We start from the raw sequence: 19,371 nt of genomic DNA, 5'->3' as shown, positions 1-19,371 counted from the left end.
CCAGCAGAACACCCCGACGACGGCCCTCCGGCGAGCCGCCTGCACGACACCCCGGCACGACACCCCGGTGATACCCCAACACGACACCGTGATGACAGCAAGGCATGACACCCGGCACGACACCAAGCACCGACACATGCGTGTGGCGATGGGAAGATGTCACTGATAGATCGCCATTACAATCCCCGCGCAGTTGTTAATACGCCGCACCCGACGCCACTCACCCCCGACCCCCGACAACTCTTCAGCCTCCTATTGACCAAATAGGTGCTCTTCGGCCTTCCAAAGGCCGACGGAGTGACGGTTTTGTAAATTATGAGTTAGGTCATTTATTTTCCGATTTTCTTATAAAAAATAAAATCTTTTTGTTGATCGGGTGGATTTACATGTGTAGTTGTTTCGTCAGTGCGAGGGTCTGGTGTTCGACGAGCTCCGTCGTTGCGTACGTGGGTGAGCACAAATGATATCTCCTCGTCCACCCTTCCATTTCTCTATTCCAGTCTTCGTGCCGATGAAACTTGCTAGATATAGGTACATTAAATAATTAGTATGCGTGACCAGTATGTGTGTCCCGTTCGAAAGGGTTACAGTTATAAATATGCATGCATTTGCATATATTTATAACCTTGATTCTTTCGAATTGTCCAATGTTATCCATGGAAAGCCCGAGTATGTGTAGCTTGGGTTCGTTTTCCCATATGCTCTGCTCCGGATCCGATCATAATTTTTTCAGTGCCTCCCTGTTGTTCTCCAAGTACACATCATCTCTGTTTATTGCCGAGACGTGGATCAAGAGAACATTGGGGAGGTGCTTCCTAAATTTTGCTTCGGATCCAGAGCAGGGCATGGGAAAACGAACCCAATCTACACATACTCGGGTGGGATTAAGACCTTATTTACCTATTAACGTGTAGGTTCCATGGACGTAATAAAATTGACAAACTTGATTAACTGACGAATATATATACAGTGAATTATATATATATTTCTTGTGTGTTTAGTAGCTAGGCAAGAGGAGTGATCGTGCGTGGATGTACACCGGTCACACTAGTCAGAAAGAGATGAACAAAGAATGATTAACAAAAACCAAGGAGTTTGTGAAAGCCGCATTTGCAAATGGCCAGACAACATCCTAGTGCCCATGTCCCGAGTGCGACAACTTTAAAAAGAGGACACATGATGAAATGGGTAAACACCTGTAGAAGAGGGGTTTTACGTGTGATTATACGGTGTGGACATTTCATGGTGAGTCTGCCCAACATACCAGAGTTGAGGTGTTTCTTCGTCGCACCGACGAGCATGGTACCGGGATCGAAGACATGGTGCAAGACTTTGATGATGCTCGGGATTCGAATGACGAGATGGAAGAATCCGTAAAGGCCTTCTATGAAATATTGGAGTCTTCAAAACGTCCTCTCCACGATCACACTGAGGTTTGTCAGTTGGATGCCATTGCACAAGTAATGGCTCTGAAGGCTCAATTCGACTTGGTCATAGAATGCTACGACGCGATGATGACACTATTTGGATGCTTTCTACCGAAAGGCCATGTCATGCCTGCAAAACTATATCAGTCGGGAAAAAATACTTCGTGTACTTAAGATGCCCTATGAGAAGATAGATGTGTATGCGAAAGGATGTGCCTTATTTAGGGTTGAGTATGCGGACTTGAACTATTGTCCCATTTGCAAGTCTTCCAGGTATGTTGTGGTAGACAACGGTTGGGTGAGAAGAGGCAGACCAAAATCCCATTTAATGTTCTTCAGTATATGCCAATCATACCAAGACTACAACGTCTTTTCATGGTCGAAGAGATGGCCAGACAGATAACATGGTACGAATCAGTGTTGTCTCGTTTGATTGCAGACCATCTACAGGTGTGAGGAGGGATATGAGGAGGCAACGACCAAGGTTAAGAAAACCGTGTGCAAGTGCCTATTACAGAATTTACGCCACGAGGTTCGGGTCTAGGCTGTTCGAGACTACACATCACGTAGTATTAAGAAGGACAAGTCCTCGTGCCACAAAAAGTTTCTGAAGAAGGAGTAGTACATGAAGATAATTAACTATTCTTAAGGCCTTGTACTAAGTTTCCTTGATTGGATTCATAGGAGTATTACTCAAATTTTTCTTTATTAACTTATAGGTGCCTCCGAGATGGTGTGCGGATAAGATGGATTGTTGGTAGGCGTTGATGGATGAGTGGTGCACAGGCCAATGGTGATCCGTCCACGACAATGCGAAGGACCGACATGCCAAAATGATTGATATGCCACACCGTCAAGGCAGCGCCAACTTATATCAGTTCATGCGGAACTGGGTATGTGATTTGCTTCATGATTCATGCAATTCATTCTTTTATGCTAGCTTGAGCCCTTTACTAATACTTTGTTCCTCTCTTTTAGGCGCATCACAATAACACGAAGGTGCCAGAGGTGTACGACCTCTATGCCATGGCCCATACTGCATCGTACAAGAAGGCCAAGGCATTCTCCAAGTCTGACCTCGATCATCAAGAGAAGTTCACCAACATCTCCTCCCACAACAAGCTCGTGAGATACAAGGAGGTGGGGAAGGTGAGGAAAGGGGAGGACTTTAACCCGAGCAAGGAACCTTTGGATCCAGAGCTAGTGATGGTATCTGGTGGCAGGAGGCCCCATGGCTCGATAACCATTAGAGATGGGCTGATACGTTGTCGTCTCACTCTCCGGGAGATCAAGGCACACCGAACGAGCTCCTGTCCTAAGATAAACCCTCATCCATGGTCAGTAAATCTCGCCATCGAGGTTAGTTATACAGACTCAAAAACCTTGCTCCATTACATTGTGTGTGTGTTGCCATCAATGATTACAATTCTAACGAGGAGTGGTGTTGCAGGCTGCTCGTCAAAGAGAGAGACAACGACAACCCAGGATGCTGCTGAGGAGCTTCTGCAGGAGAGGGATGGGGTGGCGGCGGAGACGGCTCGGGCTGTGGAGGAGAAGACGACTCGGTTGTTGGCGGAGGAGAGGGCATAGAATGAGGCGGCTCAGCAGGACATGAACGGTCTCCTTGTGGTAAGTTTCTTCTTCATATTAGCCAAATCATGCATGTAATGTTCGTTTCAATACAAACTAATATTAGTGTCTCGTCAAAAGCTAATGTGCAGTCTATGTGCGAGAAGACCGGTCAGACCCCTCCGCCGATGCCAGTCATTTCTACGGTTGGAACAGTGAGTTTCACTTGAATGGTCATTAGTTACCAGTATTAACATTTGAGTGTCATCATGATAACAAGATATTGCAAATGATCTTTGTTGCAAAATAACTCCCGAGCTACATCGCACAACCTTTCTCGAGGGCTACCTTCTCCAGGTGAAACCACCCCGAGAAACCTCGGTGATTCACATCCATGATGACGATGATGGTAAGTTTTCTCTAGTGTTTTACTTAACAAATTCATACCTAGCTTCGTACATGCTAATTAGCCCTATTCTGACACATACTTATCTTATTTTCCCCAAGAAAGACATAATTAGCTAATTATCCTCCAAAATGACATAATTAGATTATTTAGTTCATTTATTACATAATTAGCTTAGTTAGGTCAAAAATGGCACAATAACATTGGTTAGCTCAAATATCATATACTTGGCTTATTATCATCCTAATCATCATCATCATCATCATCTTGTTCTTCTTCTTGTTCTTGTTCTTCTTGTTGTTCTTCTCCTTCTTCTTCTTCATCATCATCGTCATCATCATCATCATCACTTCTTCTTCTTCTTCTTCTTCTTCTTCTTGTTCTTCTTCTTCTTCTTCTTCTTCTTCTTCTTCTTCTCCTTCTTCTTCTTCTTCTTCTTCTTCTTCTTCTTCTTCTTCTTCTTCTTCTTCTTCTTCTTCTTCTTCTTCTTCTTCTCCTCCTCCTCCTCCTCCTCCTCCTCCTCCTTCTTCTTCTTCATCATCATCGTCATCATCATCATCACTTCTTCTTCTTCTTCTTCTTATTCTTCTTCTTCTTCTTCTTCTTCTTCTTCTTCTTCTTCTTCTTCTTCTTCTTCTTCTTCCTCTTCTTCTTCTCCTCCTTCTTCTTCTTCTTCTTCTTCTTCATCCTCTCCTTCTCCTCCTTCTTCTTCTCCTCTTCTTCTTATCATTCTCCTACTTCTCCTTCTCCTTCTTCTCCTTCTCCTTCTTCTTCTCCTTCTTCTTCTACTTCTCCTCCTCCTCCTTCTTCTTCTCCTTCTTCTTCTCCTTATTCTTCTTCTCCTTCTTCTTCTTCTTCTTCTCCTTCTTCTTCTCCTTCTTCTTCTTCTTCTTAATCTTCTTCTTCTTCTTCTTAGCTAATTATCCTCCAAAATTACATAATTAGCTTATATAGTTCATTTATGACATAATTAGCTTAGTTAGGTTAGAAATGGCATAAGAACCTTAGTTAGCTCAAAAATGTCATATACTTAGCTTATTTTCGTCCAAAATAACATAATTAGCTTATTTAGGTCACAAATGGCATAATAACCTTGGTTAGCTCATAAATGTCATATACTTACCTTATCTTCCTCCAAAAGGACATAATTACCTTAGTTAGGTCAGAAATGTCATAATAACCTTGGTTAGCTCATAAATGTCATATAGTTAGCTCGTTTTCCTATAAAATGACATAATTAGCTTAGTTAGTTCAAAAATGGCATAATAACCTTGGTTAGCTCATAAATGTCATACACTTACCTCATTTTCGTCCAAAATGACATAATAAGCTAAAAAACCATGAAAAGACCGGTCAAAAAGAATAGAGGAGGAAAGCGGAGAAAAAGAAATAATATAAGAACAAGAATGAGCTTCTTCTTTCTTTATTCTTGTTATTTTCCTTCTCTTTCTTCTTCTTCTTGTTCTTGTTCTTCTTCTTCTCCTTCTAACTTTCTTATTTTTGTTTTGCAGATTTGATTCACTTCATGGAAGCTCACATTGATGGACTACTACTATTTTTATTTTGTTTCGATTTGTATGGATGAATAGTGTGATGTTTGAAACTATGTGTATATATGGACGCACTATGTGAAAATATTTGTTTTCTTGCTAAATATCTTCATGATGATGTTGGATACATGGCCTATCACTACAGGAATCAGACACTTTTCAGTCTGCCATAACAGGCGGCAAAGAGGTGATCCACCAACGGCAAAGCCCTTTGTCGTCTGCCTTGTGTCGGCAAAGTTTCTATGTGAGCTTTCAACGGCATAGTAGCTTATTTTCCGTCTGCCTTCCGAAGCGGACGGCAAAGGGCTTTCCCGTCAGTCTCTGGCACCGAGGGGTCGGAAAAAGTCTTGAGACGGCAGCCGATAGTCAATGCCTCCGTTAGGGCTAAAGGAGGATTTGTCGTCTTCTTCCCCCTTCTCTTTGTCGTCTGCTTCCCCCCTTCTCTTTGCCGTCCGCTTCCCCCCCCCCTTCTCTTTGCCGTCTGCTTCCCCCCTTCTTCTTGTCGTCTGCTGATATGGGCCAGCCCATAACTACCCCAGCCGGCTCTTCTTTTTGCCGTCAGCCTACCCAGGCAGCAAACGGCAAAGAGGCTATATGGGCAGGTGCACAACTGGGTGCCATGTGGCCCTTTGTCGTCTGCCGGCTGATGGCAAAGACCTTTGCCTTCAGATGGCAGACGGCAAAGAGCCCATATAGTAACTGTTTTATTTGTTTTATATTATCTCACAGCACATATATATATATATTTGACAGCACATAGATGATATATATTTCACAACACATATATATAGTTCACAACACATATATGATATACATATAATGTTCATCATTGTACATCCCATATATCGAAAGAACCAACATACAAAGTTTTACATTGTTCATCCATAGATACATATACATATAGTTTGACATTTTCAATCAACTCAAATGAAAACTAGAACTAAAACACTCCATGAATGCCAGCTTCCATGCATGTAGTACATCCAATCTGCAAAAATGTGAATAAGAAAGTCAGAAGAAGAACAACAACAACATATGATGTTTTTGAGCTACTTATGTCATTTTACAGGAAAACAAGTTAAGTATATAATATTCGTGAACTAACCAAGGTTCTTATACCATTTTGAGCTTATTATGTCATTTTGGATCTAAATGGGCTAATTATGTCATTGTAGGGGAAAATAAGGTAAGGAGAATATGAAAGAGGAGAATAAAGAGGAGGAGGAGGAGAAGAAGAAGAAATCAAGAAGAAGGAGAAGAAGAAGGAGAAGGAGGAGGAGGAGGAGAAGGAGGAGAAGGTCTTCTCCTTCTCCTTCTTCTCCATCTTCTTCTCTTCCTCTCCTCATCCTTCTCCTCCTCCTCCTCCTTCTCCTTCTCGTCTTCCTCTCTTCTTCTTCTTCTTCTTCTTCCATCTTTTCATTTTTCCTATTTCTTCTCCTCTTCTTGGAGCTAAATTATCAAATTATGTCTTTTTGGAGCTAAATGGGCTAATTATGTTATTTTAGAGGAAAACAAGCTAAGTGTATAATATTCATGAGCTAACCAACATTCTGATGCCATTTTGAGCTTATTATGTCATTTTGGAGCTAAATGGGCTAATTATGTCATTGTTGGGGAAAATAACGTAAGGAGAATATGAAAGAGGAGAACAAAGAGGAGGAGGAGAAGAAGAATAAGAAATCAAGGAGAAGGAGAAGGAGAAGGAGAAGGAGGAGGAGGAGACGAAGGAGAATGAGGAGTAGAGGAGGGGGAGAAGAAGGAGAAGGAGGCCTCCTGCTTCTCCTTCTCCTCCTCCTCCTCCTTCTCCTTCTTCTACTCTTCTTCTTCTTCTTCTTCCTTCTTTTCATTTTTCCTATTTATTCTCCTCTTCTTGGAGCTAAATTATCTAATTATGTCTTTTTGGAGCTAAATGGGCTAATTATATTATTTTAGAGGAAAACAAGCTAAGTATATAATATTCATGATCTAAGCAAGGTTCTTATGCCATTTTGAGATTATTATGTCATTTTGGAGCTAAATGGGCTAATTATGTCATTTTTGAGCTAAATGGGCTAATTATGTCATTGTTTGGTAAAATAAAATAAGGAGAATATGAAAGAGGAGAAGAAAGAGGAGGAGGAGAAGAAGAAGAAGAAATCAAGAAGAAGGAGAAGACGAAGGAGAAGGAGGAGGAGGAGAACGACAAGAAGGAGGAGAAGAAGCAAAATGTCTTCTCGTCCTAATCCTTCTTCTCCTCCTCCTCTCCTCCTCCTTGTTGTCCTCCTCCTCCTTCTCCTTCTCTTCTTCTTCTCTTCTTATTCTACTTCTTCCTTCTTTTCATTTTTCCTATTTCTTCTCCTCTTCTCCTCTTCTTGGAGCTAAATTATATAATTATGTCTTTTTGGAGCTAAATGGGCTAATTATGTCATTTTGGAGCTAAATGGGCTAATTATGTTATTTCTGGCGAAAATAAGGTAAGGAGAATATGAAAGAGGAGAAGAAAGAGGAGGAGGAGGAGGAGAAGGAGGATAAGGAGGAGACGAAGGGGAAGGTATTCGCCTCTTCTCCTCCTTCTCCTCCCCCTCTCCTCCTCCTTCTCCTTCTTTTGTTCTTCTCTTCTTCTTCTTCTTCCTTCTTTTATTTTTCCTATTTCTTCTCCTCTTCTTGGAGCTAAATTATCTAATTATGTCTTTTTGGAGGTAAATGGGCTAATTATGTCATTTTAGAGGAAAACAAGCTAAGTATATAATATTCATGATCTAAGCAAGGTTCTTATGCCATTTTTAGCTTATTATGTCATTTTGGAGCTAAATGGGATAATTATGACATTGTTGGCAAAAATAAGGTAAGGAGAATATGAAAGAGGAGAAGAAAGAGGAGGAGGAGGAGAAGAAGAAGAAAGCAAGAAGAAGGAGAAGAAGAAGGAGAAGGAGGAGGAGGAGGAGAAGGAGGAGAAGCAGGAGAAGAAGGAAAAGGTCTTCTCCTCCTAATCCTTCTTCTCCTCCTTCTCCTTCTCCTTCTCTTGTTCTTCTCTTTTTCTTCTTCTTCATCTTCCTTCTTTTCATTTTTCCTATTTCTTCTCCTCTTCTCCTCTTCTTGGAGCCAAATTATCTAATTATGTCTTTTTAGAGCTAAATGGGCTAATTATGTCATTTTGGAGCTAAATTGGCTAAGTATATAATATTCATGAGCTAACCAAGGTTATTATGACATTTTGAGCTTATTATGTAATTTTGGAGCTAAATGGGTTAATTATGTCATTGTTGGGGAAAATAAGGTAAGGAGAATATGAAAGAGGATAAGAAAGAGGAGGCGAAGAAGAAGAAGAAGAAATCAAGAAGAAGGAGAAGAAGAAGGAGAAGGAGGAGGAGGAGAAGGAGGAGAAGAAGGAGAAGGTATTCTCCTCCTTCTCTTTCTTCTCCTCCTCATCTCCTCCTCCTCCTTCTCCTCCTCCTCCTTCTCCTTCTCTTCTTCTTCTTCTTCCTTCTTTTCATTTTCCTATTTCTTCTCCTCTTCTCCTATTCTTGGAGCTAAATTTTCTAATCATGTCTTTTTGGAGCTAAATGGGCTAATTATGTCATTTTGGAGCTAAATTAGCTATGTATATAATATTCATGAGCTAACCAAGGTTCTTATGCCATTTTGAGCTTATTATGTCGTTTCGGAGCTAAATGGGCTAATTGTGTCATTGTTGGGGAAAATAAGGTAAGGAGAATATGAAAGAGGAGAAGAAAGAGGAGGAGGAGGAGAAGAAGAAATCAAGAAGAAGGAGAAGAAGAAGGAGGAGAAGGAGGAGAAGACCTCCTTCTTCTCCTCCTCCTCTCCTCCTCCTTCTCCTTCTTATCATCCTCCTTCTCCTTCTTCTTCTCTTCTTCTTCTTCTTCTTCTTATTCTTACTTCTTTTCATTTTTCCTATTTCTTCTCCTCTTCTCCTCTTCTTGGAGCTAAATTATCTAGTTATGTATTTTTGGAGCTAAATGGGCTAATTATGTTATTTTGGAGCTAAATTAGCTAAGTTGTGAGCTAACCAAGGTTCTTACGATGGTTTTACCTAACTAAGCTAAACTAGCTAATTATGTCAGAAATGAACTAGAGAAAACTTACCAAAGTTGTCATCAAGGAGGAGAAACACGAGGGTTGCTCGCGTCGGCTTTGTTTGGAGACGGTTGCCATGGAGAAGGGTCGTGCGATGCCGCTCACGAGTTATTCAGCAGAAAAGATATTTTGCAATGTCTCAGTTATCATGATGACACTAAATTGTTAATACTTGTTTATAATGACCATTGAAATGAAACTCACCGTGCCAATCACAGAGAAGACATGCATCGATGGAGGGGCTTGACCGGTCTTCTCGTGCATAGACTGCACATTCGGTTTTGAAGAGTCAATCGTATTAGTTAGTAATCAAACAGACATTACACACATGATTTGGATAATGTGAAAAAGAAACTTACCACAATAAGCTCGTACATCGCCAGGTGAGCCGCCTCATTCCGGGCCCTCTCCTCCTCAATCAACCGAGTCATGGTCCGGTCCCTCTCCTCAAGAGCAGCCTAAAGAGCAGCCCGGCTTGCCGCTCTCTCTTTCTCAAGAGCAGCCTCATTGCCGCTCTCTCTTTCTTAAGAGCAACCTGCAACACCATTACTCATTACCACAGGAATGATCGATCGCCACACACACAATGAAATGGATGAATGTTTTATGAGTCCGTACAGCTAACCTCGATGGCAAGATCGACTGGCCGTGGACAAGGCGTTATCTCAGGACAGGAGCTGGACTGGCGCGCCTTGATCTCCGGGAGAGTGATTGGACAACATATTATCCCATCTCCAATGGTTATCGATCCATGGGGCCTCCCGCCACCAGATATCATCACCAGCTCTGGATCCAAAGGTTCCTGGCTCGGGTTAAAGTCCTCCCCTTTCCAAGCCTTCCCCGTGTCCCTGTATGTCACGAGCTTGTGGTGGGATGAGATGTTGGTGAAGTTATTTGGATCATCCACGTCAGACTCAGAGTAGTGTATGGTTCTTTTATTATTTTTGAAACTACATATGATGTTTGAAATTATATATATCATAGAAGTATTATGAAAATGGAGGGAAATAACTGAAAATATAAAAGGCTGCGATACATGCATTTTGTCGTCTTCCAGCTGACGATAAAGGCCTTTGCCCTCGGCCAGCTGACGGGAAAGGGGCCACGTGGGAGCTACGTGTGCAACCTCGGAGCAGCACGTCTAACCTATATGGTCACTTTGTCGTCACCTAACGCAGGGAACACGGCAAAGGGGCACCCGAGGCTGATGGCAAAGGACACGACAGGCGGCGACTGGCAGAGCTAGTCATGATGTCACCTGGCAGACGAAAAAGGCTACCACGAGATAGCAGACGGCAAAGGATCCGTTAGCCACCTAGCGGAGCTAATTCTTGTCTACTTTCGTCCAACACATTTGCCGTCTGTGGGCCTAGGCTTACCGACGGTAAAGATCTTTGTCGTGTACTGCCATGGGGCAGACAGCAAAGAAAGCATTCATCGTGACTTTCTTTGCCCTAAATTTTGTCGTTGACTAGCGGCTGGCAAAGATCTTTCTTGTCCGTGGAGTGGTGCTTTGATGTCCGCTGTGGCAGATGGCAAAGAAGATGATTCATGTAGTGTTGATTCCATGCAATATGTCCTCGTTGGCCCTCTCGGCTTGTCCATTGGACTATGGATGTGCGACAGAGGCTAAATCGAGTCTGATGTGAACCTGCTGATGAAACTTTTCCATAATGCCTTTCGACAGATTGGTCCCATTATCTATGATGATGTTGTGCGGATATCCAAAACGGTAAATTAACCGTTTCAAGAATTTTACCGTAGTTTCAACATCACAATTGCTTATTAGTTCCTCTTACACCCACTTAGTAAACTTATCCACTTCAACCAAGAGGTGTGTCTTTTTATCTCGTGACATTATGAATGGATCCACCATGTCAAGCCCCGAGACTGTGAACTGCCAAGTAATTGGAATAACCTGTAACTCTTGAGTCGGCACATGAGCTTGTCTTGCAAAATTTTGGCAACCATCGCACATTCGCACAATGTCTTCTGCATCAGCATGAGCAGTAAGCCAATAAAAACCATGGTGATAGGCCTTGGCAACCAAAGACCTTAAGCCGGCGTGGATTTCATGAAGGATTTCTCGGCCTTCTGCAGTAGAAACACATCGTTGAAATACGCCAGTGACACTTCTATGGTGTAACTCACCATTGACTATTGTCATGGACTTGCAGCGTTTGATAATTTGTCGGTGACGATTTCCTCATGAAGGAGCTCGCCTCGGGTTAAATAAGCCAAATAAGGTACCCTCCAATCAGGGGTTGCATGACGACCCGCCACGAGCTATGCTTGTGGATCTAGAGTAGCTATATCCTCATGTGACAATATCTTAACTGAAGGATTGTGGAGCACATCAAGGAAAAGATTGGTGGCACTCTCTTGCACTGTGAGCCAAGTCTAGACAAGACGTCGGCAGCCTCGTTGAAACGGCGATCAATGTGATCCACCTGATAACCTTGGAAATGGCCTGCAATAACCGTGACTGTATGTAGATAAGCCGACATGAGAGGACCCTTGGACTCCCAAGTCCGTGATACATGTTAAGCTACCAAATCTGAGTCGCCCAAACATATGATCCAACTGAGGTTCATGTCCTTGTCTACACGAAGCCCATGAAGGGGAGCTTCATACTCAGCCCCATTATTAATGCAAAGAAACACAAACTGTAAGACGTAACAAAACTTTTCACCTCGCCGGAAAGATAGAATTACTCTAGCCCCCGAGCCCTCCAACTGTCTTGACCCGTTAAAGTGTATGGTTGAGTACGTGTTGTCTCGCTTTTCTTCACGGATTTGTGACCTAGTCCAATCGTTAATGAAGTCCACCAAGGCTTGAGACTTGATAGCAGTCCTAGGCACGTACTTCACCTGTTATGGTCCAAGCTCGATTGCCCTCTTAGCAATCCGACCTGTGGTATCTCTATTTTGTATGATATCTCCAAGAGGAGCTGAACTGACGAAGGTGATTGGATGTTCTTGGAAGTAGTGATTGAGTTTACGACTAGCCATGAAGACGCAAAAACTAGCTTTTGTTAATGTGGATATCTCTGGTTTGATAAGGTCAAAACTTCAATGACATAATCAACGGGCCTTTGCACTATATATTCTTTCCATGCTTCCTTGCGCTCAACAACCACTTCTATAGTGACTACTTTATTATTAGCAGCAATGTACATGAGCATAGGCTCTTTGTCTGGCGGTTCAACCAACTATTTTTTGATTGCTTTAAATGCCTCGTTACCAGCATCAGTCCATATAAAGTTACCAGTCTTTTTCAACAACCGATACAAAGGAATTGCCTTGTTGCCAAGGCATCTTGTAAACCAGATCAAGGCCGCAATGCGACGTGCCATCCGCTGGACATCATTAATGTTGGCCGACTTAGCAAGAGAGGTCAGTGCTTTGATTTTTTCTGGGATGGCCTCAATGCAAAGTTCTGAGAACAAGAAACCCACCAACTTCCTTGTACGAACACCAAAAACGCACTTAGCTAGGTTAAATTTCATCCTGTACATGCGAAGGTTGTCAAATGTTTCCTTGAGGTCATCCAGCAGAGTTCCCTCCTTCTGTGATTTTACCACGACGTCGTCAACATAAGCGTGAACATTGCGTCCAATCTGGCTATGTAAACAGTTCTGAACACAATGTTGATATGTAGCTCCTGCACTCTTAAACCCAAAGGGCATCGAGACGTGGCAGAAAGCACGAGAAGGGGTGATGAAAGTCATCTTCTTCTCATCCTCAATAGCCATCTTGATTTGATGAGTACCAGAAGAAGCATCCAAGAAGCAAAGACGTTCACATCCAGCTATTGAATCAATTATTTGGTCAATACGATAAAGAGCAAACGGATCTTTGGGACAAGTTTTGTTAAGATCTGTGTAATCCACACAAATCTGTGAGGTGTGATATTTCTTCAGAACCAACACTAGAATTGCCAACCACTAAGGATGAAACACTTCAATGATGAACCCGACAGCTAGGAGCCGGGCCACTTCTACACTAATGGACTTGCGTGTCTCCTTGTTAAAATTGCGGAGGAATGGTCGAACATATGTTTCATTTTAGGATCAACATTAAGGTGGTTCTCAGCGAGTTCCCTTTATACTCCAAGCATGTCAAAAGGTTTCCATGCAAAGATGTCCCGATTCTCATGGATGAACTCGATTAGCGCGCTTTCCTATTTTGGATCCATACATGTCCCAATAGTGACTTGCTGGGAGGAATCACCAGGACTAAAATCGACCTGTTTAGTGTGCTTGACCGGCTTAAACTTTAGGGCGGGTTCCGATTCTATTGTGGGCTTCTCGAGGGAAGTCATGTAGTTCGGGTCAACACTGGTTGTGTCAATTTTCATCTCCTCAACAACGCAAGCTAACTCGGCGTATGTTGCATCTCCTTCCTCACATTCCTGAGCTATCTTTTGACTTCCATCCACAGTGATGATACCATTCTTCCCTAGCATCTTAAGTTTGTGATAGATATAGCAAGGTCGAACCATAAATTGAGCATAAGCCGGTCTCCCCAAAAGAGCATGATATGGGCTTTTAATTTTGACCACTTCAAACATGAGAAATTCACATCCGTAGTTGAACTTTGAACCAAACGCAACGTTAAGCTTGATCCGACGAAGTGGGTATGCTGATTTACCAGGGACGATTGCATGAAATACTATGGAGTATGTGTGAAAATTATCCTTAGAAAGCTTCATGCGTTCGAAAGTGTCATAGTACCAAATATTAATGCTGCTTCCTTCGTCCATGAGAACCTTGTTGAGAGTATAACCACCAACTTGAGGAGCCACCACTAGAGAAAAACCCTGGATTATCACCTCGAGAGGGATGATCCTCTCTACTCCACGTGACTGGATATTCAGACCAGTTCAGGTATTTGGGAGTAGATGGCTCAACCATATTGATGGCCCTCTTTCTGACCTTACTCTCCCGTCGGCATGTGCTATTGGTCTACATGTGATACTGCCTGTTGTTCAACAATTCGGGGTTGCTTTGAAAACCGAGTTGGTTATCATGTCGCTGAGCTGATTTCCTTGTCCCGAGCGATGTTGCCCATTGTCATTATTACCAGGATGTCCATAACCAGCCCCCGAGTCGCCGGATCTGTGAGAACCAGGACCCGGGAAGCTCCCAGATGAGCTAGCTTTAGAGTTGCCAAGATGACCCAGATTTCCGCCACCATTACCTCCTTGAAAGTTTTGAAAAGCTTGGTTTCGAAACTCCTGCATGAAATGTCAATTCTCCCATGAATGAGTGGACGGCTTATGCAGGTAGCTATGTTTGGGATAAGGGCCTTTGAGTGCCTCCTCATAATTGCACGGTTTATTTCCATTATAAGATCTTCCACAATTGTAGTTCTGTCTATGATTTTTAAAACCGGTGTTGGTATTAGAAACAAAATCTGACACACCATGAGGATGCTTGTGTTTTCCATCATTGCCCTCATTGTTATGGTGTCCCTGATGCCCAGAATTGTGTTGCTGATGACCTTTGGTATTATCATGCTTCTTCCCTTTGCGAGTTTAATCATCATCTGAGCTGGGATCTTTAGTGTTATCAGACTCATCGTACCTAGTAAGGACATCCATGAGGTCTCCCATATCTTGCACTTCGGCTTGAGGAGTCCAAGCTTTTGAATAAGTGGTTAGAAGTGGCAATTTTCTCCAAAATCAAAACAGCTTGAGCGGCCGTGATAATGTCCGACGAGTGGATGATCTCCTCAACCCGACGAGTCCAATGATGAGCAGATTCATTCGTACGTTGAACGTAGTGATGTAAATAGACAATTGACATTGGGCGCTTACAAGTGACTTGGAAATTTTTTATGAAACGCTCCTTCAACTCTACCCAAAATTTGATAGAATTGTGTGGAAAGTTTTTCAACCACGTGTGAGCCGGCCCTTCCAACATCATGGTCAAATATTAAGCACACACAGCATCACTAACGACAAGCATGTCCATTGCTAACTCATATCTTTTGACCCATGTTGTCGGCTAAAGATCACCCGTGTAATTAGGAACCTTCCGAGGACCCTTAAAATCCTTGGGCATACGCTCACTACGAAGAGCCGATGCAAGGCAGGGACCTCCAATCGTCCTCTGTCTTAGACCCATCATCGAAGAGGTGGGACGGGTTCCAGAAGGTGGAACTTGGCGCCACACCGCTGCAGCATCTGCTTCCTGTAAGTCCTGAGCCACATTCACGATTGCTTGGGCATCCCAAACCTTAGGCCGGGTTTGATAATTACGGGGCTATTGTTTGTGACAACTTCTTGACATTGTTGGTGAGTTGTGTCGGCTCTTGCTACGACTTACGTAAGGCGTAGAATGAATTCGGTCATGACTATAAGAATATTCTGCCTGTTGGGTGATCACTGTTTTTAGCATATCGATGGTGTTCCTCGCTTCGACTTCAATGGGGGTGTTTCCTATGATCGAGAGTGCTTCGAGATTGTGAGTTGCTCCTAGCATGGTATGCACTCGGTTTGAAAAGTAACCCGCAGGCATATGAAATAACTGAGGTGGCGATTGAGCCACCGTCGGTTGATGTGTCTAGTGCTGCTAGACTAGCTGAGAAGGTGTATTTTCACGAGGTTGTCCAGTCCTTGGGGTGCGTTGCGGAGTTTCAGTGAGGCATGTCAGCTCTAGAATAGAGGGAAAACAACTATCATCCCTCATGCGATGAACTTCCTCTGAGGCGTCTCGATGAAGACCTAGGTGCCAGGCTTCCGCCTTTAACCGTTCGGTCTCATTACAAATATGAGCCTGCAACTCTGCCATCCGAATATTCTCGGCATTAATCTCCTCTTGATTCCTAGCCATTTGGGCATGAAGTTTAATCAACTTCGTGTTGCGCTCCTCCTGATTCTTCGAGGTTACTGGTTCCTCCAAGAATTTGGTCATCTCAGCCATCACATCTTCCATAGCTTGAGCCGGCGTCTTTCTCGACGCGGTGGCCCCTAAACCTTGCGTCGACCCACCAGGGCCCTTGGTTGCTCCCACCGCACTCGAATTATGAGATGTCATGGTGCCTGCCTTGTAGATGATGGCTTGACGTGGCGGCTCAGGGAACTCCAGATCATCGGGACAACCCGAAAGCCTACCATCAAACAATGGACAGATTTACCCGGTTTGTCTAACCAAGGATTCACCGTCAGAGTTTACGAGAGTATCCCTGCTAGCTTCGGAGATATCTGGAAACTCAACCCCCTGGGTGAATCGAACGAAGACGCGCTTTCGGTCGGCTTGAGCACGGTCGGGTTGCTTGCGTTGAGCTCGCTCGATGATGCCAGTGCAAATGTCTGGTTCGAGTCCTGAAGTGCCAATCTTGCCGATGAACACGTGGATCTTGTCGAAGGGAAGCCGGTATCCGTATTCGACTGAGCCGGCCTCGGGACCCTAGTTTGAATCGTTGATGTAGAGCTTACCACGATGACTCTTGGTCATCTCTCCATTCGCTTATCCCTCGATCCCTGGTAGAGATGCCTTCAAGAACTCAACACTACCATGCGCTAGACCCAGGTGGGCGCTGACTGTCATGGTGTTGTCACGATAGATGTCCTCGTGAAAGGACTTAGGTGTGAGGCCATCTCGACTAGGTGGTGGATTGATGGGGTTGATCAGAATCGAGAGAAGCGAGTTTACCCAGGTTCAGCCCCTCCAACGCAGGTAAAAGCCTGCTTCCAGCTTTTGGTGTCTATTGATGATGATCTCGATTACAAGGGTGCGGAATCACCAACTTAGCTCTTGAGTCTTTCTAACACGTCCCCTCTGTCTCAGGAGCCCCCCTTTATATATACAGGTGGAGGCCCCGAGATTACAATAGAGTCCTGGTCATATTACAACATGTGTCTTATCTTAGTGCTTACTGACTTGGGTAAACGAGAATCTTCATGTCTTCCCTCATGAGTCGGTCGGCCAGGTGATGGCCCACAAGCCGGCCTCTTGATGACATGCCTTGTGGGCCTCTATGTCTAAAGGTCTCCTGCCCAAGTTATATCCCAGGTGGGTTACCTCGTGGGCGGGTCAACCCATGGGGTATAGCCCCAACACCCTGCTTCCCCCTTCATTACCTAATTTCAAACCTTCAATACTTTCTTGCACCACCGCCGCCTCGCTGATGACGCTCCTTCCTGCTACTCAGCCTCCCCATCTAGTCACGTAATATACACCTTCTCCACACCCTTCCCCCTCCATCCCCTCCTCTTCCATCCCACATGCCCCGACCACTAGCGCAACACCTTCCACCAAATTCACTGCCCCATCCAACAAATTATCACCGCCAAAAGACATGTTGCATGAATTATGGCCAGGATCTCAAGGACCAGCTAGCAGTGGAGAAGCAAATTGTGGTCGCATGCACGGATGAGGCCTTGTTGGCTTCAAGCATGCCGACCCCCGATCTTCGAACAACAACTCACCATTGACTCCATTGTCGGTGCCTCGCACGCAAACGTCACCACACGGTTTGCTGCTTTAAACATCAACACGTATAGTGTTTTCTCAAGGGCACCGCTGGTGCCTTCCATGAAGACTATGAGTGGATTTATCAATGTGCCCGTTCTTTCCTCAGCTCCAGAGCCAACAGGTTGGTGCCCGCACAGGCTCAGGCCACTCACCACTACGAGCAGGGGACTCACGATATGGAGGCATTACCCACTTTGACGGCCATCATTATTTATAACTCCGACGACGAGGAATATCTTGATTTTTAGCTTAATTACTAATGACCTATGTTCACCTAGCTATGCATGTAAACCACTACCTCTTGCATGTACTTCTCCTGCCTTTTCTTAAGAAATTATTTATGCAATCTGACCTTCTAGTATGTTCTATTATGCAATGTGATGATCCATTAACTGTTTGGTTCATTTTTGTAGCTGGTCATCTAGAATGTGATGTTCGATTGTTGTTGGTACAATTTTTTATTGTTATGCATGTGAGAAGTAAATAAAATTTGGTTGTACTAAATACATGTGAAACATACAATTTCTATCTTTCATACTTCTTAGCATGCTTGGCTTTTCCATGTGGCTCGAATTAATATCTTGGATTTGCAATACCTTTATTTTTCATTAACATATTCTACTGTTAGCACACCAAATCTCACTTATAACCTGATCAATTTATATATCTTAAATAGATTATAGGGGCAAACAATGAGAGACACTCAAGTTTACCATCAAGGTTTGCACAATCATGATCCTTTGGCTAATAGCACATAATTGTGCAATTGTAGGAACCATTCTAATATTTAGGTTTCAAATAATTTGGTCTTGCACATGTAGGAGCTTATTAAAGACGTTTAGATCCATTGCTCGACCCATTTAGCATGTGGGAAAATGAGGTGTTCATGAATATCAATCAAATCAAGAAATGCAGGAACATTGTTAAGATAAAGAAGCTAGCAGCAAAAGAAACAAGATGTTTGTGTCCATAGTGAAGAAGACATCAGTCAAGTATAGAATGGTACTATCTCTTTTAGCTTGTCTTTTATCGCTTTGCGGCATTCCAATTTTTCAAAATGAAATGTATGCGTATCTTTGTTTCCAGTCCTTTCCAAAGTAGTTTATCGATGATTACGTATCAAACCATGTGTATAGTCAAGAGGCGAGGAAGGTGTCGGTGCACTAAAGACCAGGATCTCCAGTACCCCGGACTAGTGCGCGGACACCGGCAACCCCCTCCACAGCGGCAAAGCGTGTCGCTGGAGCATAAGGTAGAAGCTAGGCTCGGAAGCGCACCAAGTGCAGACTGCAAGCCCCCCGACAAGCGCCCGCTTGTTGGGAATGAAGAAGAGACCCCGGCAGCAGCTCCCCGCTGTGAAGATAGACACTGACAAGGCGAGACCATCCCGCCAAGGAAGAAGGACTAAGCCCCAGCAAGCCACCCTTTGCGGGAAGATTGACAAGGCCTCGGTAGGCCATCACCTCCCTTCCGAGACGAACGAGAAGAGCCCCGACAAGGTAACCTTGTCAGGGAGGAAAACAAGACCCTAAGAGAGGCGCGGGCCCAGGGCGCCTCGCGTCCTGAGAAAGCCTCCACCGACAGACACGCCACCGCCGATGCATGGACCATGCGTCCGACCACACGCCAGCGCAACACCCCAAAATTGCCACGTGTGGGTACGTGTCCGCCCCCCCTGACAAGGTCAGGAAGTTTGTTGAAGCATTTAATGCACCGCAGTAACATTGTGGCGGGCGGTCGGCACTGTTCCACTCGTGAACCCACCATTCACCCACTGAGCCACTATGGTGACCCCTTCGCCAATAAAACGAGGCCCGAGGCTCGGTAGAAAGGACTTTTGCCTTTTTGACCAATCGAAAGCCT

The sequence above is a fragment of the Hordeum vulgare genome, chromosome 7H (assembly GCF_904849725.1).
Source record: "Hordeum vulgare subsp. vulgare chromosome 7H, MorexV3_pseudomolecules_assembly, whole genome shotgun sequence".
Classification (NCBI taxonomy): Eukaryota; Viridiplantae; Streptophyta; class Magnoliopsida; order Poales; family Poaceae; genus Hordeum; species Hordeum vulgare.
Note: the sequence above shows the minus strand (reverse complement) of the source record.